Consider the following 6000-nt stretch of genomic DNA (forward strand, 5'->3'; position numbering starts at 1 on the left):
TGGGGTAAAGGAAGACACAGACTTATAAAGAATAAACTGAGAAGAATTACAAAATTGTTTATAACAAATATCCTTGGCTACAAAGATAAATGATAAGACTTGGATATTTCCCTTCCAAATATCATGTTAAAATGTAATCTCCAATATGAGAGGTGGGGCCTGGTGGGAGGTGATTGGATCATGAATGTGAATTTCTCATGAATGACTTAATACCATCCCCTTGGTCCTGTCCTGGCAAGATCTTTTTGTTTAAAAGTACGTGGCACTTTTCATCTCTCTTTTGCTCCTGCCCTCTCAGTGTGAGTTGACTGCATCCCCTTTGCCTTCCACCATGATTGTAAGCTTTCTGAGGCTTCCCCAGAAGTTGAGTGGATGCCACTGGCACTATGTATTCTGTGAAGCCTGCAGAACCATAAGCCAATTGAACCTCTTTTCTTTATAAATGATTCAGTGTGAGTTTTTTTATAGCACTTCAAGAACAGCCTAACATAGAAAATTGTTACCAAAGTGTGGGGCATTGCTGTAAAGTTACCTAATGGTGTGGATGCAGCTTTGAAACTGGCTAATGGCCAGAGGTTGGAAAAGATTGGAGGGCACAGAAGAAGACAGGAATATGAAGGAATGTTTGGAACTTCTTAGAGACCACTAAGTGGTTGTAAGCAAAATGCTGATAGTAATATGAACGTTGAAGTCCAGGCTGATGAGGTCTCAAATGGAAATGAGGAACTTATTGGGAATTGGAGCAAAGGTCATCCTCGTAAGGCCTTAGCAAAGAGCTTGGCTGCATTGTTTTTATGCCCTAGAAATCTGTAGAGATTTGAACTTAAAAGTGATGTCTTAGGGTATTTGGTAGGAGAAGTTTCTAAGCAGCAGGTGTTAAGATGTAGTCTGGCTATTTCTAACAGCCTAAATCAGTTGGGGGAGCAAACAAATGACTTAAAGTTGAAAGTTATATTTACAGAGGAAGTAGATCATAAAAGTTTAGAAAATCTGCAACCTAGCCATGTGGCAAAGAAAACATTTTATCAGATTAAGAATCCAAGAAAACTGTGGGGCAACCACTTGCTAGAGATAGTCACATAATGAAAAAGGAGCCAAGTGCAAAATTCCAAGGCAATGGAGAAAAGACCTAGAGATCTTCTAAGAAGCCCCTCCCATTACCCACTCAGAGCCGTAGGAGGACTGACTGGTTTTGAGGGCCAGGCCTGTGGTGCCACTGCCCTGCTCCACCACAGGTAGCTACTCATCACATCCAGGCTGCTCTGGCTCCAGCTAAGTCTGAAAGGGCCTCATATACAGCTTAGGCCACAACTCCAAAGGGCACAACCATAAGCTTTGGTGTCTTCTATGTGGCATTAAGCCTGGTAGGCATGCGGAGTGCAAGAGTGAAGGAGGCTTGGCAGTGCCCACCTAGATTTCACAGGTGTATCAGAAATCCTGGGTTCCCAGGCAGAAGCTTGCCACGGGGTGGCACTCATCACATAGAACCTCTATCTAGAGCAGTGCCAAGGGGAAATATGAAATTGGAGGCTGTTGCGGGAAGTCAGGGACCCCAGATGGAGGGACCAGCTGGAGCCATGGCAGAGGAACATAAATTGTGAAGATTTCATTTTAATATGGACATATATCAGTTCCCAAATAATACTTTTATAATTTCTTACATCTGTCTTTACTTCAATCTCTGAACATAAATTGTGAAGATTTCATTTTAATATGGACATTTATCAGTTCCCAAAATTAATACTTTTATAATTTCTTATGCCTGTCTTTAATCTCTTAATCCTGTTATCTTCATAAGCTGAGAATGTACGTCACCTCAGGACCACTATTGTGTTAACTGTACAAGTTGATTGTAAAACATGTGTGTTTGAACAATACGAAATCAGTGCACCCTGAAAAAGAATAGAATAACAGCGATTCTCAGGGAACAAGGGAAGATAACCATAAAGTCTGACTGCCTGTGGGGTCGGGCAGAATAGAGCCATATTTTTCTTCTTGCAGACAGCCTATAAATGGACGTGCAAGTAGGGAAGATATTGCTAAATTCTTTTCCTAGGAAGGAATATTAATAATTAAGACCCTGGGAAAGGAATACATTCCTGGGGAGAGGTCTATAAACGGTCGCTCTGGGAGTGTCTGTCTTATGCGGTTGAGATAAGGACTGAAATACGCCCTGGTCTCCTGCAGCACCCTAATGCTTACTAGGATTGGGAGACTCCACCCTGGTAAATTTGAAGTCAGACCGGTTCTCTGTTCTCGAACCCTGTTTACTGTTGTTTAAGATGTTTATCAAGACAATACATGCACAGCTGAGCATAGACCCTTATCAGTAGTTCTGTTTTGCCCTTGTCCTGTTTCCTCAGAAGCATGTGATTGTGGTTCTCCTTTTTGTCCTTTGAAGCATGTGATCTTGTGACATACTCCCTGCTCTTGCACCCCCTTCCCTTTTGAAATCCTTAATAAAACTTGCTGACTTTAAGACTCAGGTGGGCATCATGGTCCTGTCAATGTGTGATGTCACCCCTGGAGGCCCAGCTGTAAAATTCCTCTCTTTGTACTCTTTCAGACTTGCGTGGGGTTCACTGCCCTTTCTTTTGGCCAATTTCTCCCTTTTGGAGTGAGAATATTTACCCAATGCTTGAACTTGCATTGTATCTTTGAAATAAATAACTTGTTTTAGTTTTACAGGCTCATAGGTGGAAGAAACTCAGCTCCAGATGGGACTTTAGACTTTGGACTTTGAGTTAATACTGAAATGCATTAAGACTGGGGAACTATTTGAAAGGCATGATTGTATTTTTTAATGTGAGAAGAACATGAGATTTGGGGTCCAAGGGGCAGAATGATAGGGTTTGGATATTTGTCACCCCAAATCTCATGTTGAAATGTAATCCCCAATGTTAGAGATGGGGCCTGAGGGGAGGTGATTGGCTCATGGAGGTGGGTTTCCACAAATAGTTTAACACTTATTCCCTTGGTGCTCTCCTCACAAGATCTAGAGTTTGAAAGTGTGTGGCATTTCCATTCCCTCTCTCTCTCACTCCTGCTCTTGCCATGTGAGATGTTTGCTTCCCATTCGACTTGATAGTAAGCTTCCTAAGGCTTACTGAAGCTCAGCAGATATCAATACAATGCTTCCTGTAAAGCCTGCAGAATCATGAGCCAATTCAACCCCTTTTTCTTATAAATTACTCAATCTCAGTTATTTCTTTATAGCAATGCAAGAACAACCTGACACATTCAATAACAAAGATGATGCCAGTCCAAGATTGGACAGGCAGTTGCGGGGAAGATATCCTTGCAGAAGTAACTTTTGTTTTAAGCAGTGATGGCTTTTGTGCAAGGTTGTGGCTTTTGCAGTTTTTTGTGATAGTTTCTGTTAGTAGGCATACATACATGGTTCTCCCTCTTTTTTATTTTATGGCCTTCTGCAGTTCTATTTGTCAAAGTTGGAAGTTTTTTGTTGTTGTTTTGGTTGGTTTTTTTTCTGTTCTTTTTTTTATTATTATTATTTTTTACCCCTGACGCTATTGACTTCATTTTGATTTTGACAACTTTTACAAAGGCAACAGAACTTCTCTCTGGAGTTTCTTTGGCACGTAGCACAACACCCAGGTGTACTGCAGGTTCCTAAAGATTTTTGGGTTTTTCAATTAAAGATCCAAGATCTTGAAGACTAAGTTTGCTAGCATGTAGGGAAGGGCATTTTGGACTGAAAGAAAATCCTAAATAAAAGTGTAGAGGCCAGCATTCCTGGTGACTTTAGAAATCAGATAGAGACAGATTACTGGAGAAAAGTGGGAGAATTGGGTTCAAATCCCCACTTGGGATGTTCCAACTTAGTAAATGTAGTTGAGACATGTAATCTCCCCATACCTTTGTTTCCTCAATTAGAAGGCAGAGACAATATCAACTCATACAGTTGTTTGTCACAACAGTTTTGTATATGCAAAACTCCAGGTGTAGAAGTGGCTTTGAAGTTGAGCATACTCATATTTGATGTAACATTCACCATTTACTATTTATCCATAAAGTGATGATATTACTATTTCATGAGTATTCTTTTTTTTTTTTTTTTTTTTTGAGACGGAGTCTCGCTCTGTCACCCAGGCTGGAGTGCAGTGGCGCAATCTCGGCTCACTGCAAGCTCCTCCTCCCGGGTTCACGCCATTCTCCTGCCTCAGCCTCTCCGAGTAGCTGGGACTACAGGCGCCCGCCACCACGCCTGGCTAATTTTTTTGTATTTTTAGTTGAGACGGGGTTTCACCGTGGTCTCGATCTCCTGACCTCGTGATCCGCCCACCTCGGCCTCCCAAAGTGCTGGGATTACAAGCGTGAGCCACCGCATGCGGCCAGTATTCTTTTGCTAATTAAATCTTATGAATAAATACAAGAGGCTGGCAGGGCCTACAATATTAGACTTTTAACAAAGTTAGTTTCTCCTGGCCAGGCCTTTCTCTCACTGCTCTGGTTCAAGAGTGGAGTAGTTATTTATTGTTTTGTGGTGTTGCTTGTTGCAGGAAGTCAGGGACCCTGAACAGAAGGACCGGCTGAAGCCACGGCAGAAGAACATAAATTGTGAAGATTTCATGGACGTTTATTAGTTCCCCAAATTAATACTTTTATAATTTCTTACACCTGTCTTTACTGCAATCTCTGAACATAAATTGTGAAGATTTCATGGACATTTATCACCTCCCCAATCAATACTCTTGCGATTTCCTATGCCTGTCTTTACTTTAACCTCTTAATCCCATCATCTTCAAAAGCTGAGGAAGATGTATGTCACCTCAGGACCCTGTGATGATTGCGTTAACTGTGCAAATTGTTCATAGAGCACGTGTATTTTAACAATATCAAATCTGGGCACCTTAAGAACAGGATAACAGCAATGTTCAGGGAACAAAGGAGATAACCTTAAAGTCTGGTTGCCTGTGGGCTGGGTGGAAGAGAGCCATATTTCTCTTCTTTCAAAAGCAAATAGGAGAAATATCACTGAATTCTTTTTCTCAGCAAGGAACATCCCTGAGAAAGAGAATGCGTCCCTAAAGGGAGGCCTCTGAAATGGCTGCTTTGGGGACAGCTGTCTTTTACGGTCGTAGATTAGGGATGAATTAAGCCCCAGTCTCCCTTAGCACTCCCAGGCTTTTTAGGACAAGGAAATTCCCACCTAATAAATTTTGGTCAGACCAGTTGTCTGCTCTGAAACCCATCTCCTGATAAGATGTTATCAATGACAATGTATGCCTGAAACTTCATTAGCAATTTTAATTTCGCCCTGGTGATCCTGTGGTCTCGCCCTGCCTCCATTTGCCTTGTGATATTTTATTACCTTGTGAAGCATGTGATCTCTGTGACCCACACCCTATTCATACACTCCCTCCCCTTTTGAAAATCACTAATAAAAACTTGCTGGTTTTGCGGCTTGGGGGGCATCACGGAACCTGCCGACATGTGATGTCTCTCCCGGACACTGAGCTTTAAAATTTCTGTCTTTTGTACTCTTTCCCTTTTTTTCTCAGACCAGCCAACACTTAGAGAAAATAGAAAATGACCCACCTGAAATATCAGGGGTGAGTTTCCCCGGATAGTTGCTTCCAGAGGAGGGGTGATGGATTGTTTTATTTTGAATCAGAGTGAGATTGAAAGGTAATGGCTTGAGAATCAAACTTGTGTTCCCATTCTGGCTCTCCAAAATACTAGTTTTTACCAGTTCATAATGTGGGGTAAGTTATTTCATTTTTATGAGACTGATTTTCCTAAACCTTGGAATAAATCTTTATATAACTATTATAATTATTGAAGGACTGTTAAGCAGGCTCCAGCACACCCTCCAGCATACAAAGTAGGGGCCCGTGCACAGCGTGCCCATCTCTGCCTTCACTTTCCTTGGAGAAATCTCTCTGACAGTCTCTCATCTGCCTGGGACCTTTAGTAAACTCGACTGGCAATGGAAGTCTACCTCATTTGTATAGATATAGGGTTTCTCCCTGAATATAT

The sequence above is a fragment of the Hylobates moloch genome, unplaced genomic scaffold (assembly GCF_009828535.3).
Source record: "Hylobates moloch isolate HMO894 unplaced genomic scaffold, HMol_V3 SCAFFOLD_1, whole genome shotgun sequence".
Taxonomy (NCBI): Eukaryota; Metazoa; Chordata; class Mammalia; order Primates; family Hylobatidae; genus Hylobates; species Hylobates moloch.